General features: G+C 39.2%; 1 pseudogene; it reads left to right on the forward strand.

The window, feature by feature from the left end:
• Positions 1-3144: 3144 nt before the first annotated feature.
• On the forward strand, positions 3145-12673 carry LOC114297805 (LEAF RUST 10 DISEASE-RESISTANCE LOCUS RECEPTOR-LIKE PROTEIN KINASE-like 1.1; annotated as a pseudogene).
• Positions 12674-26719: the final 14046 nt, after the last annotated feature.

Consider the following 26719-nt stretch of genomic DNA (forward strand, 5'->3'; position numbering starts at 1 on the left):
GAAGAACACCCTGTAAGAATTATTGATAAGACGAAACAGGTTTTGAGGCGTCGAGTCATCCACTATGTTAAGGTTCAATAGAGCAATCACTCGGAGAGAGAAGCTACTTGGGAACTTGAGGATGAAATGAGACAAAAGTATCCACAACTTTTTGAGACTACAGGTATGTCAAATTTTGATGACGAAATTTCTTTTAAGATGGGAAGAATGTAAAACCCAAGTTATGTGTAGGATTATTTTATTGGATAGATTAGTAATTAAATTAATTTATATGGGTCATTTACTAATATCAAAGAATTAGTTATGAGATGGTATTATATTTCCTATTACTTAGATGGGTAATTTTGTAACTTTGAGAAATTAGGTTAATAAGCCCACCTATTGTGGCTTTAAGTCTTGGAAAACAAACAAAACAGAGGCTGTGAATTGCTCCATAAGCGGCTAGGGTTTGAGAAGGTAAAAGAAAAAAGAAAAGAAAAACCGAAGAGAGGTTCAAGTGAGGCTGCAATAGGGATTGGAGGCAGCATGTTGGTGATTTTGGGACACCCATTGGTTAAGGTAAAACATGTCTTTACTGTTAATTATTAAGTTTATGTTGAGGAATTTAACAATCAATGTATTAAGGGGATTTGGAAGATCTATAGGTGCCTACTTAGGTTTTGAGAATTTGGTGCAATGTGTAAGTGTAACTTTGGGTGGGTAATAGAAACAATGATGTTTTGTATCATGGGTAAGGGTGTGTTTGGCTATAAAGTTGGGTTGAATGGTTTGATCACTTGGATATTAAAGCAATACATTAATCTAATATGGTGGGGCTTTTGTGGGTGTATGTAACACGTAAAAATATTAATTTATTTGAGGTTTTGTTCATTAGGTTTGTGTGATTAAAGTGGTGGAGCTGAGTGTTTAGAGTTGGTGTTGGAATATTGTTTTTAAGCATTTGCGGTAAGTAACCCTCTATCACTGTTGGTTCATTTTTATTCCTATCGAATCGTTTAAAATCATAAATATTTATTTATAGCCATTATGTTCTCTTAAAATAAAATATGGGTCAAGTATAAAACAACATCGAATATTATTACGAAAATTATTTGATTATTTGGTGAAACTATTCTGAAAATTGTACCAAATATTTATTTTGAAAATATCGAATATTTTATTTAAAAGTCGTGTATTGTTTGAATGCGGAACATCACTCTAGTCTGACTATGATTTGAACCCTAGCCAATAGGGGTTATTTATTGGCACAGAAACTAGTTTCTTTTGGGGCTTTACTGTAATGACCCCAAAATACGTAGAGGAAGTAGGGGTTAATGTGTTTTAATTTAACTATATCTATTGGAATTGAAGAACTATCTGTTGAGTTATGACTTTAAAACTCGAATTGACGATCTTTACTGTATAGATCTGAAATTTTTCCCTCCGCTTGAGCGGGGGAAGTTGGCGCTCGAGCGGACTTTTGGGGTTTCCAGTAATTTTGCAGGCGGGTTGAAATTCTGGGAGTGGTGATTTTCTGCTCGAGCGTAGAAATGGTCGCTCGAGCGGACGGCTTTGTTGGTCTCCGCGCTCGAGCGCAAGGTTGGGCGCTCGAGCGGGCCGCCTGGTTAAGTTTGAACTTCTGAGGCACGTGAGCTCATTTTTGACATTCTTATTAGTGTATTTGGAATGTTCTTATCTTATTTTGGGGTATTGATTGAGGTGGTGGTATGATGGTAAAGTATGATTGGACCAACGAATATAATCCGGATAGTTATTCTACGATCAGCTGTCACTCATTTGCCCTTTTCTTTTTCCACACTTTGAATTTGAATGTGAGGTTAGAACCATTGGAAATCTTATTTCCGGGGCTTCAATTTGGACACAAAAACGACATAAAACGGAGTTCGGATGGGAGAGTTATACCTGTTTGAAGTTTTAAAATCTGTGCTGGGAGCAGGTACGCTCGAGCGTGAAGAGGGACGCTCGAGCGGGTTTTGCGAGCACAGCAGCGTGAAAACGGGATTTTTGGATCATTTCTTATATTTTCTTCTTCCCTCTTCCTTCCTCTCTTCCTAGGTCCAAAAACCTAACCCTCAAACCTTTGATTTCATCCATTCTCACCAACAATCCACCATGGATCATGCATCAAGGATGAAGAAAAAGTGAAGATCAACTTTTCCAACCGATTAGATTTTGAGATTTTCAAGAGGACGCTTTCGATCTAGCTTCTTTGCTTCCAATCTTGAGGTAGGGGGTTCTCTTAGCCTTGAATGTTTATGATTCAAAGTGATTTTGTTGCCACTTTGGGATTTTGTTGATATTTTGGAATTTTGAGTTGATTATGGGTTAAAAACATTAATGGCTTGTTGTTTACTTACAAATGGGGTTTCCACTCCAATTTTCAAAGGATGTTGAATGTTTTTAGCATATTGATAAATAGTAATTGTTGATTTAAAGATTTAACTAAGAAAAGAGGAAAACCCCCAATTTTCTTTAAAACCCTAGGTTGATTAATAATGATAACCAATGATTTGGCCCAAATTGAAAGTAGAATAATGAAATTGAGGTATTGAATTATATGTGTTCAAGTTTGATTGGAATTTAGAAATGTTTGAAAATTATGTTTAAAAATTTGCGAATGAACTACGTTATGAATATTGTAATTCATGCTATAATGTGAAGGGAAAATTGGGAAAATAATCTATGACTGACATGGATGATATGAACTCAGTTTTGGAATGCTGAAATGAGATTCAAGGGTTTATTTTGAATTATGTTGAATTGCAAATGGTGTTAATGAACTAAGTGGTGTTGACTTTGTTGGATTATGTTGTGTTGACTAATATTAAATTGAATAGTGTTGTACTATGATGAATTATGTTTGAATTACGTGAATTGTGTAGGGTCAGCTACAGGGGCGGACCAAGCACCTGAACACTGTGAGTAGTAGTACGGAGATTATACATTTACTTACTGTTAATGATTTTTATGCTTAACACTTTGTTCTTTGCAAGTAATTATGTTCACATTTGTGTTAATTGGCAACCGGTGCGAATAAATGGGAACGTTGAAAGACTTGTTTACATCGGTATGACTCTGAAAATAATATGCACTCCGGTTATGATTAATGGTTATCGATAATGTGCCATAATCTGTAAATTACCTATGGCTTTGCATGAGAATGGTATACGACTTATTAACGTTAGGTTAGTTTAAAGAAAAATCTAACTGGGTTCGTTATGCTAAAGAATGTCCCGTGTTATACAAAAACAAGAGTGATGTGTTTTAAGAGAATGGTTGTACTGTGTCCTGTATCCGAGAGTTCATACGGTGGAATTAGTTAACAGGAAGAAATGGTAAATGTAAACTGTTATGTCTTTGTTAAGTGTATCGTAATGACATGCCATGACAAAAAATGTTCTATTTTCTGATATGTTACATTTTGAATCAACGAATAATAGTCCACATATATATATATATATATATATAAAAGTTTGCATGGCATCCTTAGCATAAGGCCCTTGCCCGGGGGTAAGAATACTGTGGTTCAAGTATGTTACAAGTTATCTCTTGCCATCGACGGTCTTGTACGGATGGTACCACTGACGGTCTTGTACGGGTGCGTTATGTTTTGCCATCGACAGTCTTGTACGGATGGTACCACCGACGGTCTTGTACGAGTGGGTTATGTTTTGCCATCGACGGTCTTGTACGGATGGTGCCACCGACGGTCCTGTACAGGTGGGTTATGTTTTGCCATCGACGGTCTTGTACGGATGGTACCACTAATGGTCCTGTACGGGTGGGTTATGATCAAGCATAAACTCTGATTTCTGTTTTTGACTCAAGCATAATATTTATCCGTTCCGTTTATGCTATGTTATGCTATGATATGAATTGATCGGTTTTTAAGACTTAATGATTTCCAATATGGAACAAAGTGTTGTACGGAACTAAGTGCTGCAATGCGAGTCACCTCTAGAATCCGTACGAGCCACCTCTTGAGTCCATACATATGTGAACCGGGCTTAAAGCCAATGTGAAAGTTATGAGGCCTAAAGCTATACTGTGAAGGGTATGAGGCTTATAGCCGTTCGGTAACATTTATGAGGCCTAGGGCCAATTTGTGACATCTAGGCCTATGGCCACTCTGTATGATCTATTGGTGTGAAACAAAGTGCTGCTATGCGAGCCACCTCTTGAGTTCATGCCATTCTGATAAGGGTTGTAATGCCATTCTGATAAGGGCTTAATGCCGTTCTGATAAGGGCTTAATGTCGTTCTGTTAAAGGGCTCAATGCCACTCTGTTCAAGGGCTTAAAGCCATTTTAGTTAAATGGGGCCTAAAGCTGTTCTGACATTAGTACAGAATCAGATTAACTACCTGTCTTTTATATTATATACGCTCTGATTTGCATTATAATTCAAGTTGAACATTGAGCTATTCACGTACTATTATTCACTGAGGTTATCTCACTCTGTATTTTGTCTGATTCCATAGGTCCTGCATTTGGAGGTCAGCCATAACTCTTAATGCTCGTCTCCATTTGTTAGCCTCTGTGTATTCAAGCATTTGGGTGAAGCCTACCCGTTTTGTGAAGTTTTGGCTTACATTCTAATTGTCCATGATATGTTGTAAATTCTAATTTTTTTTTTTTTTGTTATACGCCCAAACACGGGCGGGGTTGTATATGTGTATGTAACTATTATTATCTGTCTGTTTGTGATCCTGGCATGATAGTGGTCGCTCAATGGATGTAGCTCTTTTCTTGCATGTTATTATATAAAATTTATGCTTCCACTCAGGCCCCATATGTTATATATAATAGGTTAAGTGTCCGTTTATGAAGTGGTCATGCCTAAACTTCTAGGGGCGGGTTTGGGGCGTGACATTTACCACTAGCCTATGTGTGGTTCTGGGTCTTGTCATGAGCTAAGTGACCGTAGTTACCAAGACTTAGGTTTTGTGAATTGAATCATTGAACCATTTGAATATTGAACCATCAATTTTGAACAACGAAATTTCATGGAATTACCTCATTGTCTTTTCAATTAAAATGTATTGCTACACTGTTTCATTTCAGCTACGAAACCATCTTACAAAATAATTGTTCATTTATTGAATAGTAGCGCAAATATATTTATTGGTTATCTGCTATTTTTTTTTTTTTTTTGTATACTTGATCCAGCTAGCAGTGATGGTTGGTTATTTACTGGGTTGTCTAGCTTACCCTTATTTTATTTTATTTTTTTCAGATTCTGAGGAGTAGAGCTGCGCGGGATTTTTACTTGTGGAAGTGCCGAGAGTAGGACTATGATTTAATTATTTGGGTTATTATTTTGTTAGTGGATTATATTAGTGAACTTGGTGGACAATTTCATATGATAAGAATTATTTATTTTTAGGGAGTTTAGCATTACGCTAATTAAGGATTTAATTTGAGTATTTTACATTGTGGATTATGTGATTGGACTCTTAGCCTTGCATGCTCACTTAAATGAGTGTGCGGCGTTATCACGGAGCTTGGGGCGTGACATCGGCAGCCCTGAACTGCACCTGCAAACAAATGATTACTTCCATGGTAATGGTACACACCGTTATGGAGGCTGCCGAGGCTACAATGTCTATTATACATACCCTAACCATCATGTTCAAAGTCCAAGCAACCTTCCACCTAAATGTCAATTTATTCAACTTCCAGCAGTACCACCAATCTCAAACCCAAATGCCAGTAATCTATTTTCACTTTTGGTTGCCGAATTCTCTATTCAATTTCATGTGTCAAATGAATGTCGTACGTGTCAGCTTAACAGAGGACAATGTCATGACCGCCCAGGGTTTCAATGCATAATGAATGAAGAAGGTAACCAGAAAAAAAATAATGAGAAACAAGGTATAGGCATTTCTGCATATGCATGTTGTTATCTCTGTATTGTATTAATCCACACAAATTGAATCCAAAATCTTCAATCTATAGCAATCCGGTCCATATTACCTTGGTGCATTTTATCTCTCTCCTTTAGTTAAACTCAAGCATTCAAAATATATAAGTACATTACATTACTTGTGCATTCAACTTCTTTTCCACCCATCTTTTTAAACATGTCTAACTGATCTATTTCTCCTCAAATTTGATTGCAGGAAGAAATCGCTTGGCATTGATTCTAGGAACAGGTAATTTACCTCTGATTGGTTTCCTTACACACGAGTAAATATAGATGTATGCATGTAACATAAATGTTTCAAAAGTCATTTATTTATATGAAACATTCATCACATGTTTTCAAATTTAAAGGATTGAATCCACGAACTTCAGTCGATCAAAACTTGTTTTTGCTCCCCTAGTTCCCACTTGCTTTTTATTGTTGCTTTCATCAGTGAATCAGACCTGACTACGCCTATTTTCTTCAGCCATACCTGGAGGTGTTAGCTTGCTCATAGTTACTATCTGGTGTGGCATCAAATTCAATTATGTCTCTTCATTCGTCTTTTCAAGGAACACTTCCTCTGATCCCTCCTCCAAAGCAGACCTTTTGTTGGACAATCTTCACTGTATTTGAAGAATAAATTATGTTGTGTACTTAACAACAAACAGAATACAGAAGAAATAAAGGAAATGAGAGAATTCGTTTGATTATAAAAATCAAACCAGAAAAAATAAAATAAAATAAATAAAAACAGATTTTTATTTTGTTACAAGAACAAAATCAAAATCTGATTTAAATAAATAAATAAAAACAAAAAATAAATAAACAACTTACTTGATTAGTTCTTGAATAATATTCTGATCAAGTCCAGTGTTCGACATTGTGTCCTTAAGACAGATTCGTCCTCTCCACAGTGCTTTCAGAATATGGACATCTATCTCCCAAGATAAAATGATAAATCAACGAAAAATAACAGCACTACAAATTTTCCGTACAATGAACACACAAAGTGTTTATACTCTTTCTCACAAGAAAATAATGCAGCAATATGTAGAGAATAGTTGTAGAATTATTTGGACGAAAATTGTTGATGAAAACATCAAATGAGGGATGTCTATTTATAGATGTTGTGGTGGCTGTTCAATTTGAATTAAACAGGTACCAAACCTGTTTGAACAAATGCAACACTGTTTCAACAGATAAACTGTTTGGGTTTGAAATTTAAACAGATTTGAAATCTGTTCGGGTGGAACAAATTTGAATCTGTCCGAACCTGTACAAAAATCTGAAGAGGTGCAACAGTTGAATTTGAATTTGAAATTAAAATTTCAGACAGATTTTATTTTACTAAAAAATAAAATTAAATTCAAATATTTTTTGCCTAAAAAAATAAGTATTAGGCTGAACAAGCCCAATCCAACCTCACATAACGCACCGGTGACCAAGCCTAGCTTGGATGAATAGTGGTGGTGTGTGGTGATTTTTGGGTCCAATGGGTCTAGCTCATTTTGCCCATAACCTCCCTCTTTACAAAACTTGGTTGCCCCTTGGGGCTTACCCCAAGTTCCAATCACATGCCTTATAAACCCACTCAAAACTTCCCACCAAATCAATATGGGACAAGCCATTATACAAACCTTAAGAAATTTCCACCAAAACTCCATTTCCATGGAGCTCACTTTGGTTTCAATTTCCCATTCACCCGATAATGGTTTTGAGCAACCAAATATACCACGTGAATCACAACACGGCATAGAATGCGTTACCACTTTGACCTTCCAACTTTGGTGCACGGGTTCCACCTAAAAAATAGACCAAAGTTTGGAAAAAATTTTGTTTTCCAGAATTTCCAAAACCAGTTTCTAACAACCTTGAGGGTAGCAGTGTCTACTTTGGATCCTTGTCTCCTCCTACACTGAATTAGAAGAAGCAACTAATAACTTTGATCCTTCTAAGGAATTGGGAGATGGAGGTTTTGGTACTGTCTACCATGGTAAGAAGGCTTAGCGTTCTCCTATATATCATTACCACATTTACATTTGTAATTAGCATGTTCGTATTCATATTGTTATATTCACTCTACTCATGCCCATGGCACAATATTTGATCTTTTTTTTAATCAGGAAAACTTCAAGATGGGCGAGAAGTTGCAGTCAAGCGCCTATACGAGACCAACTATAAGCAAGTGACCCAGTTCATGAATGAAATTGAAATCCTCACACGTTTGCACCACCACAATCTTGTCTCTCTTTACGGTTGCACGTCTCGCTTGAGCAGAAAACTCCTCCTTATCTATGAGTACATTCCTAATGGCACTGTTGCTGATCATATACACGGTGATCGAGCAAAGGATGGCCCACTTGTATGGCCTATCCGCATGAGCATAGCCATAGAAACAGCAAGTGCATTAGCTTACCTCCATGCTTTTGACATTATCCACCATGATGTGAAGACTAACAACATACTCCTCGACAACAACTTTTGTGTCAAAGTTGCAGATTTTGGGCTTTCAAGGCTCGTCCCCAATAATGTCACTCATGTCTCTACAGCTCCACAAGGGACTCCTGGTTACGTTTGTGAGAACCAGAATATATAAATCAAGTAAATAATTAAATAATAATAATTCACAATCTCAAATATTTTGATGGTGAATCCTAAAGTGCAAATTAATTATTATTGAATGATCTTTTAATTAATTTTAAACCTAAAATAAATTTATGGTAAAAGTCTTTAATTTAGAGGCAAGATTTATTATAAAAAATATATATAGAGAGAGGAGGGTGTGACTTGAACTCTAGACCACAAGGTTAATAAATAAGACTCTGACGATTTGAGTTCCATATAACTTATATATATGTTTGTATATTTATCTATTTATTTGACCTATGTGTACCCACCACTAGTATAAAATAAAATAAACACAAACCCTACTCTATTATTTGTTCACCACATAGGGCAACAATACAGCAACCACGGGAGAGTTTGAGAGAAGGAAAAAAAAGAAGTTACAATCAAAGAACTTTTGGGTGTGTGGTAGGATTCTAACTTTCTTCTTTATTTTATATTTGTTCTTTATCCTTATTCTATTTTATGATTTAATTCATTGATGGGGAGGTTGTAGGTGTATGTAATTTGTGTATATATATATATATATATATATACTGTTAAGAAATATGAGTTAAATTTATGTATAAAGATTGGGAGAAATTCCTAGTCCAAAAATTCTGCACGAAATCACAAACTTCAAAAATCAAGAAACCATATCAAACGAATGAATTTTGAACTGAAATTTTTACAATAGATTAAATACATATTGAATTGCATATCTGAATTTTCTCATAATTTTTGGGAATCAAAATCTATATTAACTGCTGCGTTCAAATCTGTCCAGAAAATTGTTTTAAAACAGTAATTTCGGAAGTGTTGTTCTCTTTGGGTATAAATCTGAAAATTATCAATCAGCGTCATTAGAACCGGTTACAAGTCTAGTTTCTTAAATTGTTGGCTTTGCATTGATTGCTCATGTATACTAAGAGAACTGTCAATTTCTTTAAAGTGCTGCAGAAAACAATCTGTTTGAACATAATTAATTGTAAATAATTATTTTGATAAGCAAGTCAAGTAAAACCAATTGGGTTTGAAACTTAGGATATATTAGTTGATATCTGGAGGATTTTGGAATTTTTCGAACAGCATGGAGTGGGTTTTGTAATTTTCAAAGTTAGCGAATAGATTGGGAAAGCTTGTCTAAAACTCTGTTTTATCTTAAAGTTACTTTTAGTTAAGTTTCGATTGGAACCCATATCTTGGATAATTTTAGACTTTGAAGAACATGAACTTAGGTAATATTTAAGAGTAACAGTGAGTTGGGTTGAGCCGTGTTAGTGCGCTTTAGTTTGAGGTTACTTAGTTCCTATTCTTTAGTATTTTTAAATTAGTAGTGACGTGTAGTTTTCATACTTGATTCAGGGCACTAGTTGGACTTTTATACTCTATTCGAGGATTACGTTATTCAGTTTCTAGGTAAGTAGTTGCATGCTACATATTTTTATAAATCTTCCCCTATCCTGAACTGTTGGAAAATTAAATTATTGTTTCAAGACTAAACTGTTTTGATAAATTATTATATTATCAATGGAATTAAATTATTTCTGAAACATGTGTGAACTTAGTATACTGTAAACTATTTGTTTTGGTCTCATGTTTATAATGGTGAGCTACCATGTTTTGCGAAACTGATGTGTATTGATTATTGGGACCATTTGTATATTTTAGTCTAGGAAAATTATTCCACTGTGTGTGGTGACTCTGGCCACTAGGGAACAAATCTGGGTTGGACCGTGATGACTCAAGTGCTTAACGATTGTAAGGAAAAGACCTAGGTTAGGCTAGGTGACCTTCAATCGAATCGTCTTCAAGAAAAGGCCCGGGTTGCCACCTTGAGGATGACTCTTAGTTCGATATTGGATCCAACGGGGCTTATAGCCTTGAAAATTGAGTGGCATGTTACTTGTTATTTCTTGGTACCCAGAAAATTATTTAGTGTGTTTGGTTTAAGTTTTCTGAATTAAGTTTTTTGAAAACTGAGCTTTTTGATTTTCGTATTCTTTTGTTTTTAGTGAATATTTTTTAAATTTTAAACATTTGTTTTACTTTTTAAGATGCACCTTAGTTAGATGTATCTAAAAAGTAAAAAAATTGTGAAAAAATATTTTAAAAAATTAATAAATACATAAAAATACAAAAAATGTACTGAATTCTTGTATTTTTTTGTATTTTTGGTATTTAGTGAATTTTTAAAAAAAAAATTTACAATTTTTTTACTTTTTAGGTGTATTTATGTTAGGTGTGTCTAAAAAGTAAAAAAATTACTTAAAATATTAAAAAAATTCAGTAAAAACAAAAAAACACGTAAAATATGAATATAGAATTTTTTGAAAAGTGTTTTCTGAAAAATGAAAACAAGCAAGCTGATTGGTGTTCATGTTGTAATCTGTTTTAAGTGAAAAATGTTATTTATCATGTTCTTGAGAGACATGAGTTTTTTAACTGTTGAACTGTGGAACCTTCTTTTTGAAATAGATTCTCTTTACCAAACTGTATGCCAATTTAGTTTCTGTGATATATATCTTATTTTGGAATTGATCCTTGTTTTCAAAACTGTATATACTATCCATGTTGCTACTCACTGCGCTATCAGCTGACTTAGTTGTTTATCATTTCCAGGTGTTAGAAGGACTTAGAGTGGACTTGTGGCGTAGTGGGGACTCGATTGCATGGACCTCTAGGACATTCATTTATTTTGTTTTAGCTTCTTATGTCGAGTTTTGTGCATACATTGTGGTTGGTTTGATTTGGAATTATTTTATTTTGTGGGCGGTTTGTGTCCCATTTAGTATATATTTTTGAAAGTTGGTTGTGGTTGGTTTTACCATTTAGTTTTGTGACATGTTAGTGGATTGGGTTTTGATTTATTTATTTTTGGGCTATTGTCACATTTATTCTTTGTGATTTTGGGTTCATGTTTAAGGCTTACGTGTGCCTTGGGCTTAGTCCCTGTGAGCCACGGCCGGTCATGTCCGGAGTTGGGGTGTGACAACGTTGATCCACAATATCACCAATATTTCCAACTTACTGACAAGAGTGATGTGTACAGCTTAGGGGTTGTGCTAATTGAGCTCGTATCATCAACGCCAGCTGTTGACATTGGTAGGTAGGCTTAGGGATGAGATTAATTTGGCTGACTTGGCGATAAACAGAATCCAAAATCGTGCATTTCATGAGTTAATTGATCCATCTCTTGGTTTCGAGAGAGATTCTTTGATTAAGAAGACGACAACGATGGTGGCAGATGTAGCTTTTCGATGCTTGCAACTTGAAAAGGAAATGAGGCCTACAATGGATGAGGTTTTGAAGGCTTTGAAGGAAATTCAGGAGTCCAAAGATAAGAACAATCGGGAGGTAATAGACAACGTTGAAGTGTCAACAAGTACACGACCACCTCCTCTTCCTGAGGGCAATGATATTGTGTTGTTGAAGAATAGCAAGGAGACACCTTCACCAGATTCTGTGACTGAGAGATGGGTTAGTTGCTCTTCCACATTCATTTCGTGTGGTTAAGGCTTCATTCCAATCTGTTTTACATTCTAATAAAATGTTTGACACTCATCTCACGTGCAAGAAGGTGGTTTGTATTTCTTCTTCTTTTCTTTTCATTTGCTCACCTTTGTTATTGATATAGATGAGCTAATTATATTGAGGGAATGTGTACAGAAAATGGAGCTCCAAACTATTACATGTTTATATTTGGACACATTTGAAATCATGAGTCGGTTCACAATGAATTGTTCTTTGCTTTCTACTAATCTAGGAATTATATGATCTTTTTTTTTTCTCTCTTTTTTTCTTTTGGGCAAAAGGAAATGGATGAAAATGAAATTTTAAAAAAATGCAGAACTTAAATTTCTATTTTCAATGGGAATTATTATGTTGGGGAAACAGGATGTCAGGATGTATATTTTACTTCTGTTCAAGGAAAAAAAAAAGATTGTATATTGTACTTGATGAGACGGGCAAAGGGCCTCTCAATTCACCTGATACAGAGAAAAGAAAAAAAATTGTTGTCAAATAAATGGGGATTGCTTTTGTATGCTCAGAAATTGCTGCCATTGTAGCTAATATTGCAATTCCAGTTGAGAAAAGGGGAAACTTTTGGAAGGATCTTGTCGATGCTATGGTTTCACTAGTTACCAATGGAAGATCATGATTTGTTCAATTAGGAAAATGGAAAAACACTTAGTACATATGGAGAAAAGAAAAAGGATTGTCAAAAAAACAAGAGAAGAAGATGAGTCTAGTTTCTATTAGTTTAACCACATGAGGAAATCTTAAAGGCATTTTGGAATTACAGTTGCCCAGAATGACAATCAAGAGTGACCAAACTTGCTGCTAAATGATGCAATATATCAGAGAAAAAGTATGTCCTCCCGGGTGGATGAAAAAAAAATGGAATCAGTAATTGTGGACTCTTTGAGAAAGATTCTGATCTATATCATGCCCTACTAGAAGTAGAAAGCGCTCTAGTGGGATTCTCACGGGCACGAAAAAGATTGCAGTCAGTTTGATAATGAACGGGTTGAGTGATATTGTTTCGTTGGCCTGAACCAAGGAATTCCTTAGATATGATGCAAAACTGATCTTGTTCTATCCTTGTGATGAAGGTACATGCAGTCATGTTGCTTAATTGACCTAGCACATGCCTCAACTGCTAATTAGCCTAAGCTAACTCCTAGAGCCTGGGTCAATGTTGTTCGCCATACTAGAACTCTTTGAGTGCTCAAAGCTTAAAATACAGGTTCAAGTCATGCAGAGATTATGAGCAAGATAAAACAGGCTACTTCATGAATGAAATAGACTTCTCTATGTCCTCTGAACATATTAGATTGCTTGTGTGGCAGAGACAGACAGATCCTAGAATTGGGAGGCTTCTAGAGACAAATTTGAAGTGTATGATCTTGAGTTTGAATTCTCAGCCTCGTTGATGGCCCAACGAAGAATGAGATGAAAAATCTACTGATCAATCAAACAGATATTCTGGAAAAGCTGTTCTCACAAAATTTTGAACACAGATTCTACACACAAACACAATGGCATGCTTGCAAGTAATGAAAGAATGATATGCCCATTTCATCCAATATGCCTTTGAATTGAAACTCCATGTGGATTTACTCCAATCCTTGTTAGTTTTACAAGCACCAAACTGTTGCAATGTGACCTTTGATGTACCACTTGAAATCTGATTGGAGTCTGCATCTCAGCTTGTGTTCAAAAGTTGGACTTTGTATTTATATATTCATATTAGCTTTTCTGGTATGGTGTTGCACACTTTGAAAACTCTCTGAAGACTTGTGATATTCACTGCTGCACCTTCCAGCAGTTTCATAGGTCCTTTTGCTTTACCATTGGTAGCTTCCAAGGACACTTTGCTTCACTATCATTTTGTCATTTTTTCAGTCAATTTGGTGAGGTTTTTTCTCTTGTTATTGTAATTTGTTAGAATTCACTTGAGGGTGTTCGTAAAATCTCTGTGTCTCTTGTAATTCAATGTGCACAATCACTCTGGCGCTGTACAGGGGATCATGTGCAATCTTCTTAATGTAGAAAAAAATGAAAGAACAACTAGTAAAATAAATGTGAATTGGTGAATGAAAAAGCAAAAATGAAGTGTTACCATCAAGTTGGACAGGTAAATTTATTTTGATTATGACCAAAGTAGTTTTTGATTCTCTCTCAAGTGGTGTTTGGTCATTGTGGTGCTTTTGGTTATAACTGGTCCAGCTTGTCTCAAGTTGAGATCAAGACTGGACCCGTCCAGTCCAATCCATGGGGTCCATTTTTTGGGCCTGTTTTGATAATTTGAACCGTTTAATGTGTAGAACTCATCGAGTACTATAAGCATGTAAAAAATCACATTGATCGGATATCAATAGCTATGTGATCAAATCAGTTTTTTATATAAAAAAAAAAAAATGGACGATGAAAAAATTAACGGTTGATAAAAACCTGTTTTGTTCACATAGATATCGATATCCGATCAACGTGATTTTTTACAGGCGTATAATAATCGACGAGTTCTACACATTGAACGGTTCGGATTATCAAAACAGGACCCGTGGTGGGCCCTCACGGGACCAACAGTACGGTCCAATCCGATCTTGGAAAGCCACTGCCTAACTGACTTGATTAGGAGAGAAAGTGGTATCAAAACCACAAAATGTCAAGATACACTCAAAAGAAGAAATGTGTATCATAAAATTTCTCGAAAGAGGCCACATCATTACACACTTTCCTTTGTATAACATTGCTTTATTAATATATCTTAGTTTTTGTGGGGATATATTTTCTGAATACCAACACGTGGCATGGTGACGCCGACGTGTCAGCCGAGGTGCCACGTGTCGTGGTAGTTAAGCCGAGATGATCTCGGAGTTGCCGAGGTTATCCCCGAAGATATCGGAATCCGAGATAAGCAGATAAGAGACAAGAGTCCTAAGGCAAAGAGGGGACTTAACCAAGATAAGGATAAAGCTCTTAGGGAGTTTATCTTTATCTCTTAAAGAGTCCAAAGTAAGCACTAAATTGGAGTTCATAGAAGTCATACTTCTAGTGGGACTTGGATTTAGTATATTATAAAAGAGAGGCACCCCCGTGGGTCTAAGGTATGCAATTTATGTTTTGAGTATTAAGTTTTGCACTTGATTATCTTTGAGAGATATACTGACTTGATCGTCGGAGTGCCCCCGGGTGGAAGAACCACCGCCGGAGCCTTTTCTTTCTGTTTCAGGTTACTGAAGCCATCTATTCTGCCTGTGCTCTCCAGTTGATCACTAAGGAAGCAGTGTGGTCAGATTTTCACCCACACAATTTGGCGCCGTCTGTGGGAATGAAGGAAGAATAGATGGCCAGTAACGGACAGCAGGAAAATATTGGGGATGACGCTCCCGTTGGGAGTGGCAGACCAATTGACCTTGACATTGAAGGAGACAACCACAATACAGAAGCCCGCGACCAGGGTCACAGAGAGAACGACGTCTTCCCGGAAGGCGACACGTCAAAAAGGACAAACCAAGGAAAGTACTACAATGAAGATAACCTCCAGGTATGGAGGGACAGGTGCCTACGGAGGGATGAGGAAGTGAAAGAATTGGCGAACAAGTTGGCAGACCTTCAGTCAGTCGTCAACTTCATGATGCAGAATAACGTTATGCAGCCACCATACCCGCTGCAAGATACACCGATGCCAGCAACCAACACCCAGAAGGGCGGAAGAAAAACAATCCCCGAGGTCCCTCAGCATACCAAGAGCTGAAGGCATTCTCACCGGCCTTCCAGGGAAGTCGGACGGGAAAAATCGAGGCAAGAAGAGTCCCGAAGGACGCACCACATGAAGAATCCAGAGCCCAAAGAACATCGACATGTTCAGGGGCAAATACTCTACTTTGACACAACCCATGGAGAAAGATCCAAACGGACCCACCATGAGGCCGAAAGCAGTGTACCAAAAAGACTAAAATCCAAAGACAGCCGAGCTCCAGGGAGGAGCAAAGAAGACCTGAGGGACTACCTCAAAAGGAGGCAGCAGAATGCTGAAGCCGAGGTAAACTCCCCAGTAAAACCGAAGACAGCCTTCTCGGTGGAATTGGACAAATTCGAACCACCAAAGAGATTCAGCATGCCGAGGTTCCAAATTTATGATGGCAAGTCAGATCCAAACTTTCATGTTGGACTATACTTGAATTCAATGGCGTTATATAGCGGGAACGAGCCGTTGCTCTGCAAAGTATTCCCCTCATCCTTTGGGGAAATTGCATCTGATTGGTTCCATAAATTACCAAAGGGAAGCATAAAAACATGGGAAGGCCTGGCCGAGATGTTTGTGGCCAGGTTCGTGACCAACAAGCTGCAACCCCTGAGGGTTGATGCTTTGATGGCTCTAAGAATCACCAAGGAAGAAGGCCTTAGGGCCTATGCGAAGAGGTACTACGAGGTGTTCAACCGAATACCCGAATGCAACCAAGAGGTAGCGGTCGTGTCTTTCAAGAACAGCCTGGAAGATGACTGCCCGCTACGGAAGTCTTTGGCAAAAACATTGCCAAAAAGCATGGAAGAACTCATGGCAAGAATCGAGAAGTATGCCAGAGCCGAAGAAGATACATCGGGAAACAAAGAGATAAAACAAGAAAAGGGAAACGGCTCGCCGAAGCGAAGCCGAGGCAACAATGGACCGACCAAACAAGAAACAGAGTTGAGAAATAAACAGGCGGTAACAACGGTATTCCGGATCCCAATCCATAAAGTCTTAGATCAGATTCGAAATCAACCTTATTTCAGGGCGCCGGCAAGAGCACCAGGGGAATTCATGGGAAGGAATGTTGGTAGACGTTGTGCCTACCACAATGAAGAAGGACACCCAAGTCAAGGTTGCAAAGCCTTGAAAGCACACTTGGAGGACCTGGTAAGACAAGGCCTTCTGAGGGACCTGGTCGATGAGGCCAGGACAAGGGAAGAACAGGCAAGGTTGCCTCAAGCACCAGCAGCACCTCCTCCCCCAGCACAACTACCACAAGCAGGAGGACCAAGGGTAGTTAATGTGATCCACTCAAGGGTTAACGAAAGCGAAGTCAGAGGAGAGACCCAGAGGGTAAGACATTTACAGCACATCCACCAAGTCAGGAAGAAGAGACATCGGCCAGAAGAATGCTAAGGGCCGATGATAGCCTTTACTGAAGCCGACTTGGAATTGGTCCAACATGCGCATAATGATGCCTTGGTAGTATCCCTCCAAGTTGGGGAGTGCCAGGTGAAACGCATCCTAATAGATCAAGGCAGCTCCTGTGACATCATGTATGTCAGATGTTACAAGGAGCTGGGCCTTCACCCTGATGACTTAGAACAATCCAGCGGCCCGATGGTCGGCTTTAATGGAACGCCGACATGGCCACTGGGCGTAACAAGCTTGGAGGTACAAGCCGGCACTAAGAAGATCCAGACAGAATTTCTGGTAATTGACACGCCCTCACCATACAACATCATCTTGGGAAGGCTGTGGTTGCATGCATTGGGGGCAGTTCCCTCAACGTTGCATCAACTACTACGGTTCCCAACAGAGCATGGGATTGAAGAAGTCAGAGGGGATCAACTACAAGCAAAAAATTGCTCCATGATAGCAATGAAATCCACCTGTAGTATACGGGAGCCAAGGAACGCAGAAGTTAAAGATAAGGACATGGAGGTCCTAGAAGACGTCGGGAAGGAACCAGCCGAAAAGAGCGAAGAGGCGCTAAAAAAAGTTTTCGTCCAAGAGGACGACGAAGAGCGTTTCTTTCTTCTCAGCTCAGGCTTAGCTAGAGAAGAAGAGAAAGAACTGGAAGATTTCTTAAGGGCAAACATAGAGGTGTTCGCCTGGACACCTCATGAAATGCCAGGCATTGACCCCGAGGTCACTTGCCACAAACTGAATGTCGACAGATCGGCAAAACCTGTGATTCAACGAGCCAGAAGACCGACGTTGATGCACATCGAAGCAGTAGAAGAAGAGGTAGATAGACTCCTGGAGGCCAAGGCCATCCGAGAAGTTCAGTACCCAACATGGCTGTCCAACACAGTAGTAGTAAAAAAGAAGAATGGCAAGTGGAGGGTTTGTGTAGACTTTACCAGCCTCAACAAAGCTTGCCCCAAAGACAGCTTTCCTTTGCCAAAAATCGACCAACTGGTAGACGCCACTTCAGGACATGAAAGGATGAGTTTCTTGGATACGTACAGAGGGTACCACCAGATTGCCATGTACCCTCCAGACGAGGAGAAGACTGCGTTCATCACCCCTAAAGGCCTGTACTGTTACAAGGCAATGCCTTTTGGGTTGAAAAACGCAGGAGCAACCTATCAGAGGTTAGTAACAAAGATGTTTAAGCACCTGATTGGCAAAACAGTAGAAGTCTACATCGACGACATGGTCGTGAAGACCAAGGAATCAAAGGGTCATCTTGCCGACCTAAAAGAGGTCTTTGACATACTCAAAAGATATCGGCTCCGACTCAACGCCTCAAAGTGCGCTTTTGGAGTTGGATCAGGTAAATTTTTAGGATATCTGGTAACAAGAAAGGGCATTGAGGCCAGCCCAGACCAAATCAAGGCCATCCTGGACTTACAGAGCCCGACATCGGCAAAGCAAGTTCAAGTACTTACTGGAAGGGCCGCAGCCCTAAACAGATTCATCAGCAGAAGCTCAGATAAGTGCAGACCCTTCTTCAACCTGGTGAAAAAAGCCACGGACTTCCTATGGACAGAAGAATGTGAAGCCGCCTTAACCGACCTAAAAAAGTACTTGACCACAACTCCGGTTCTTTCCAACCCAGTACCAGGGGAAGAACTGTTTTTGTACTTTAGCAGTCTCAGAACACGCAGTCAGTGCAGTGCTAATCCGAGAGGAAAAAGGAGAACAAAAGGCTGTTTATTATGTAAGTAAAACTTTGGCCGACGCAGAAACAAGATACCTACCACTGGAAAAATTAATGCTAGCCTTAGTAATGGCTTCAAAGAAATTGAGCCATTACTTTCAGGCACACAAGATTGTGGTCCTAACAGAGCACCCACTGAAGTCCTTGTTGCAACAAGGAGACTTAACAGGAAGGATAGCAAAATGGGCAGTAACACTGGGCCAGTTTGACCTGGAGTTTAGGCCGAGAACAGCAATAAAGGGCCAAGTTTTGGCCGACTTCGTCGCAGAACTCACACCTGAAGCCATCACACATCGGGCTCCGTCGAGCCAAGATGAGCATTGTCCCAACAAGCAAAAAGAATCCCAGCCAAAGACAAAAAAGCAAGAGAAAGAGAAGCTCAGACCCTGCAGCATCTACATCGGCGATTCATTCAGACTATTCGTCGATGGAAGTTCAAACCGCCAGGGAGCAGGGGCAGGAGTACTGCTGATATCTCCAGATGGAGAAATAGTAGAACAGTCCATCCGTCTGGGGTTCAAAGCCTCCAACAATGAAGCAGAATATGAAGCATTAATTGCAGGGCTAAAGCTAGCAGCAGCAGCAGAGGCAGACGAGGTAATTGTTTTTTGTGATTCACAACTCATTGTTAACCAGTCAACAGGAGAATTTGCAGCCAGAGATAAAAGAATGTCGGCATATGCAAAGGAAGTCATCCGACTGGCAGCCCTATTTCAGAACTGCAGATTACTCCAAGTTAGCCGAGATGACAACACCCACGCCGACGCGTTGGCTAACCTAGCCAGCTCAATTCAAACTGGAAGAACAAGGACAATTATGATCGATTACATGTCGGCCCCGAGCATAGATAAACAGAGCACCGAACAAGAAGCAATGTGCATAGACTTGGGACCAAGCTGGATGGATGCAATCATTGCATTCCTAAAAGAGGGGAAGCTGCCAGAAAACCATAAGGAAGCACATAAAATCAGACTGAAGTCGGCCAAATTCAGCCTAACAGCAGAAGGCCATCTCTACAGAAGGTCCTTCACTAGACCGCTTTTAAGGTGCGTACACCCTTTGCAGGTTGAAGATTTTCTTTACAAAATCCATGAAGGAATTTGTGGAAGCCATGCTGGGGGCAGATCATTAGCCCACAGGGCCATTACCCAGGGGTATTGGTGGCCCTACATGCAAAAGGATGCCGAAGCCTATGTGAAGAAGTGTGAACAATGCCAAAGGTTTGCACCTTTGATACATCAGCCAGCTGCTGACCTAAACCCAGTATCCAGCCCTTGGCCGTTTGCCCAATGGGGCATGGATCTGGTTGGACAACTTTCCCAGGCAACTGGACAGAGAAAATACTTGCTAGTAGCAACAGACTACTTTACAAAATGGATAGAGGCAGAACCTCTTGCCAAAATCCGAGATGTGGACGTCAAGAATTTTATATGGAGAAACATTATCACCAGATTTGAGATTCCAAGAGCAATAGTTGCCGACAACGGAACACAGTTTGACAACAAACTCATCAAGAAATTTTGTGCAAAATTCAAGATCAAGAATTATTTCTCAACACCAAGTTTTCCCCAAAGCAATGGGCAAGCAGAGGCATCCAACAAAGTAATCCTGGATAGAATAAAGAAAAGGCTGCAGGCAGCAAAAGGAAAATGGGTAGACGAATTGCTCAATGTACTTTGGGCATATTGGACTACGCCGAGAAGATCAACAGGAGAATCCCCCTTTGCCATGGCTTATGGCACAGAAGCAGTCATCCCATTGGAGATCGGCATCCCAGGGATCAGAACCCAGGGAGTAGAGAATGGCACCAATGACGTACTCTTAGCCTGAGATCTGGATTTATTGGAAGAACGAAGAGAGAAAGCTGCAATTCAGCTTGCAGCATACCAGCAACAGCTTGCCAGAGCCTACAACAAGAAGGTCAATCCAAGAGATTTTCAAGTCGGCGACCTAGTCCTGAGAAAAGTCGTCGGGAACAAGAAGGACCCCAGGGAAGGCAAGCTTGGCCCAAACTGGGAAGGACCCTACAGAATTACTTCAGTATTAGGCAATGGAGCTTATCGGCTTGAGGACAATGAGGGCAAAGCACTGCCCAGACCTTGGAATACTTGTAATTTGAAATTTTTCTATCATTAGATGTACATCATATTTCGGCCGATATCATCAATAAAGTCTTTTCAGAATTCTTTCAACACACATGATTAAGAAAGTTATGCATTGATGTTTATTGAAGACACAATTAAATGTGAACCCAAGTCAAACTCAGGTTCACATTGGGGGCAAAGAAAAAGCGAGATTATTCCTTAATTCACTTGTTAAAATTTGTAGCAATTTACAAGTTGGAATTAAGCTGATTCCTTATCTTCACTTGTTGAAATTTGTAGCAATTTACAAGTTGAAGTTAAGCCGAGATTATTCCTTAATTCACTTGTTGAAATTTGTAGCAATTTACAAGTTGGAATTAAGTTGATTCCTTATCTTCACTTGTTGAAATTTGTAGCAATTTACAAGTTGAAGTTAAGCCGAGATTATTCCTTAATTCACTTGTTGAAATTTGTAGCAATTTACAAGTTGAAGTGAAGCCGAGATTATTCCTTAATTCACTTGTTGAAATTTGTAGCAATTTACAAGTTGGAATTAAGCTGATTCCTTATCTTCACTTGTTGAAATTTTTAGCAATCTACAAAGTTATGTTAAGCCGACATATGGTCGGCAGCCGAGGTATACAGAAATTTACAAGTTGAAGTAAAGGCTAAGTATATTAAACACTTGTTGAAATTTATTTAACACTTAGAAAAGTCTACAGTATATGTTAACACTTGTTGAAATTTGTAGCAATTTACAAGATTGCAGGTCAGTATCTTGCCGAAGTAAAAGTTTTGCAGTCATACCCGAGGTATGTAACCCCGAGAAGATTACACAAAAGAAAACTTCTAAAGTATAGAACCATGACAGAAGCAATCAACAGAACATCACAAGATTAAAAACGTCTGTAAAAAGAACAGTTGCAGTTACACATTGAAAAGGCCACGTCGGCCATAAAAAGGAGTTTTACATTGTCTAGAAAAAAAAAAAAAAAAAGAAGGAACAAAGTACAAAAGACATTATCAAGACTCCTCAGTACTAGCCGTTGCAGGGATTGGGACCTCAGACGATTCTGGAAGAACCTCCTCGGCCACTTTTTCCGCTTGTATCTCGGCATCAATCTCTGCTAATGTTTTCTCAACACTTCTTTCTACCAGGAGAAGATCGGACGACAGCTGCCCAGTGACAATTTCCTTGGTTGCCCCCTTAACCTCATCACCCTCCTCATCCAAGGTTAAGTCCATAACCTGCTCAGCAGGAGGAGGGGACTTGGCTTCAGCACCATCCTTGGATTTCCTCACCAAGGCTTCGTCATCATTTTTCTCATCATCCTCATCCTCAGCATCTGCCTCAGTCTCTTATTCGCCTTCAGGAGGAGGTGGAGGAAATGGTAAAGGAATAGCGTCGGCTTGGCGCAATGGCGAGTCAGCAGGAAGATCAAACTTCTTTATCAGGGACATCCAACCAAGAGAAAATCCCCTGTTGCATGCCTGCCTGACTTGAAGTTTATAATCCTCTGCGACGTCGGCCATACCCTGGGCATAGGCCTTCTCGTCGGCTTCTTTGACTTCGGCCTCTTTGGTGGCCAGAGCTTGCTGAAGTTCTTTCTCCGCTTGGGCCTTCTTAGCCTCAGCCTCTCTTTTCTCGGCCTTAGCAACTTTTTTAACGGTCTCAGCGGATTCGGCCTTCTCAAGAGCTAAAGTTTGGGCCTTAGTAGCCGCCTCGGCCTGATCTTCCAATTTTTTCATCCTTGATTCAAGAGATCTGATCTCCTTCTTCATGGAAGATGCTTCCCTCTTCATATCAACCAATCTTTGCCGATTTTCAAAAGATTGCATTGAAAATGAATGGGCATGCTGAATGGCCTAAGGAAAAACAGAAGTGTTAGAAAATATTCTCAGTAGGAAACAGAAGGAAAAATCGCAAGTGCAAACAGGAACACTTACTTGAACGGAGTGTTGGAGCATGAGAGCGTAATTCTCATACTCACTAAGCTTAGCATTTCGCTCCAAATCATTTGGAAGGAGAAGAGCAGTGCTGAGGGCGACACCAACGTTAATATCGTCGGCACTTTCACTGGCCATAATAGGCCTATCCTCCAGAGTTAGTTCAGGAGCCCATGGAACGTCGGGCTTCTTTGACGCCGAGGTCATCGCGGACGATGACCTTGGCCTCTTAGATTGTGTAGACCCTGAGGGTTGGCCCTCAGCAGACCTCTTGGTGGCAGCAGAGGTTGATTTTTTGTTTTCTGCTAGTTTAGAAATAGGCAAAGCATCCTCAGCCTCGGCATCTGTAGCCTTGGCCTTGGGCTGAGCCTTTTTTACTCTCTTTGGCTTTGGTGGGGGCATTGATTGCGTTGGTACAGCTTCGGCGTCAGTTGGAAGGTCGGCAAGAAGATCTTGAACGACAGGCCTTGGACGAACCATCTCGGCAGTCTTTACAAGTCTTCGTCGACGTTTACGTTTTGGAATTGGTATTAAGTAGGGGGCCGAAGTTGATGGAAGATCGGTTGGGTCAGAGGTGGATCCTTGATCTGTTCGGGATGAAGAAGCGGTTACAGTTGTAGCAGTAGGTGGAGACAGACTCTTTTTCTTCCTTTTTGGGATGTCGGGCAAAGTGGATTTATATGTAGGGATGAAGTTTAGTAACAGTGGGGCTTTTCGTTTATGGACTGGAAGGTCAAGGAGTTTTTTCAGATCTGTTCCTGGGAAGAAGGATTGACAGAAGTTTTTCGGTGGCTGATGAAGATCTGCAGGACAAAAAAAACAGACATCAGAAACAGAAAGTATTAAAGACTTAAATAAAAACAACTAAGTGTTGGCTCAGGGCTCTTACCCTTGCCCTCTGAAATTATTCGAGGAAGAGGGTAGAGGTGGACATCTTCGTCTGGGCCAAATTCCCAATTTCCCGACGCAATAACAAAGTCATCTCCAGCCCCCTTGTTGGAGTCTGGAAGGTCGGCTACAATTTTAAACTGGGTGGATCTCGGCTTAAGGTAATAAACGAAGCCCCTATCCTTCAGGTTGAGGGGACACATGGTATAGCAGTACTGAAGGTCGGCCAGGGTGATTCTAAGATTCTCCTGCCTAGCTAAAGCTATAATACCGTTAATCACCCTATATGAGTTGATAGTAAGTTGCATGGGGTTCAGCCTGTAGAAATGAATAACTTCACAAAAAAGGGGTGAAGTGGAAGCCGAAGTCCACATTCGGTAAAAGCTACTATAGGAAAAGGCATTGTATGATCTGTGGGCATGATGGTATCATTATCCCCAGCTAACTTAAGGTGAACATCGGCTGGGATAAAGAATTCCTGCCTAAAGTATTCAAGTTTTGTTGGGGTATTTACCCTATGCCTCCACATACCCATTATGTCAGCTTAAAATATGTTTCAGAAGATGGGCGTTTTAAGAAGGGTTACAAGAACCTCGGCAAAGACCTAGGAAAGGGCTGATAAGGCTTGTTTCAGTTTTTCCTAAATTTGGAGGTTCTACGCACAAATCCCAAACCTAAGAACTATAAAGATCAAGATCGAAGGCACAGATCTGGGATAGATACAAAAAAGAGAAAACAAAGACGAAGTTTCAGATTCAAGAACAAAGATGGACTATCAGAAACACGAAGAATACAAAGGGATAAAGGTCAAGAATTATGGCAAGAAAAATATTGAAACAGTACAAATGTTCAAAATATGGGAGAAATCGAGCAACAAAGCAGTAATGGTAAAAGCGCATAAAGAGAATTAAGAATGAAAGGAAAGGATCTTACCAGAACAAATGAAGCCGGGGCAATGTTCGCCGAGCTCAGAAATCGGTTGCAACAGCAAAGAAAGCTTCACAAGAATGGGAGATTAAGGACAGTTCCAGAAAAGAGATCGAAGCAATGGCAGATTCGAAGAAGAAAGAGCTTTCGGAGAGAGAAAGAGCAAGAAATCAGAATGAAAAAGTGAAGGAAAAATAGAGGCAAAAAAGAGTTTTGTCAAAAATTTGAAACGGCGGCAAAATTAGGGCAATTATTACGCCTGGAGCAACGCAGGCGTCAGACGGCGCAGACAAATGACAGACAGCTTTCAGGCGCGTCACAGACACGCTCCAATGAAAACAAAACACGTGAAACGGAACGGTTAGATATGCATGACAGCTCATGCACGTGGGAAAGTACGTTCGAAACCTTGTTCTCCGAAGAAAACACGTCGGCTGAAAGAGGATTATCTCGGCCAAACAGTTTTTGAGCCATTACTTAGAAAAGAAATGTTGAAATGTCGATATAGGTTCCATCACCTCAGAATGCTGAGGTAATAGAACCTAGGGGGCAGTTGTGGGGATATATTTTCTGAATACCAACACGTGGCATGGTGACGCCGACGTGTCAGCCGAGGTGCCACGTGTCGTGGTAGTTAAGCCGAGATGATCTCGGAGTTGCCGAGGTTATCCCCGAAGATATCGGAATCCGAGATAAGCAGATAAGGGACAAGAGTCCTAAGGCAAAGAGGGGACTTAACCAAGATAAGGATAAAGCTCTTAGGGAGTTTATCTTTATCTCTTAAAGAGTCCAAAGTAAGCACTAAATTGGAGTTCATAGAAGTCATACTTCTAGTGGGACTTGGATTTAGTATATTATAAAAGAGAGGCACCCCCGTGGGTCTAAGGTATGCAATTTATGTTTTGAGTATTAAGTTTTGCACTTGATTATCTTTGAGAGATATACTGACTTGATCGTCGGAGTGCCCCCGGGTGGAAGAACCACCGCCGGAGCCTTTTCTTTCTATTTCAGGTTGCTGAAGCCATCTATTCTGCATGTGCTCTCCAGTTGATCACTAAGCAAGCAGTGTGGTCAGATTTTCACCCACACAGTTTTCATGTGTACGTGAATTTTTTTTTAGAGCAATGTTATGCTTATCATTTGATTTAACCTTATACATTTATCATTTAATATGACACAATCTATTGTCATTGATATAATATGTCCTACGTCAAAGGATAAATACAAATGATCAACTTAACACCCTTTTTTTTTTTTTTTTTTAAGTTTCTGTGAGTACAGAATTGGCAATAATTTAGATTAATGCATGGTTAGGATGAATAGTCTAATGAATCATTGATTGCCTAAAGTATTTTCCTTATTATAATTTTCTTTAATTCTGAGGAAATCCCATTGTAATGAGTTTCTACTATATCCCATTGATCTGTGCCTATTAGGTTTCTCTACAAAACATTAATGAATTGACTCACCTTTTGTCAATGAGTGATGCAAATATGATTTTTTTTATAAGTAATATTTTTATTAGTTTGAATTAAATTTAAAAAGTTCAATTAATTTTTTTTAGAAAGTTATTTTTATTTTAACTTCTGAATTTGACCTGGAGTCAAATTTGTCATTTTGACAACTTAATTTTATATAATTTGGACATGATTCGGAGCGTTCAGAATGTGTTGTCTCTCTATATTTTATTCTTATATTTCTTCATGCCATAAGCTTTCTTATAATAGAGAGGGAGTTCCAGCATCAACTTAGAATGCTATAATAGTAGTAATCATAGGATAAGTAGGGGTCGAGCTGATTTGATCCGAGCAATTATATACAGACAAATTTTATGCAGAATTTTCATACAAAAAAGATGTGACCCTTTATCATCCTTTCATTTCCAATAATTATATACAAACAAATTTTGTGTAGAATTTTCATACAAAAAGATGTGACCCTTTATCATCC

The sequence above is a fragment of the Camellia sinensis genome, chromosome 5 (assembly GCF_055761805.1).
Source record: "Camellia sinensis isolate YWXY chromosome 5, ASM5576180v1, whole genome shotgun sequence".
In the NCBI taxonomy this organism is placed as follows: domain Eukaryota; kingdom Viridiplantae; phylum Streptophyta; class Magnoliopsida; order Ericales; family Theaceae; genus Camellia; species Camellia sinensis.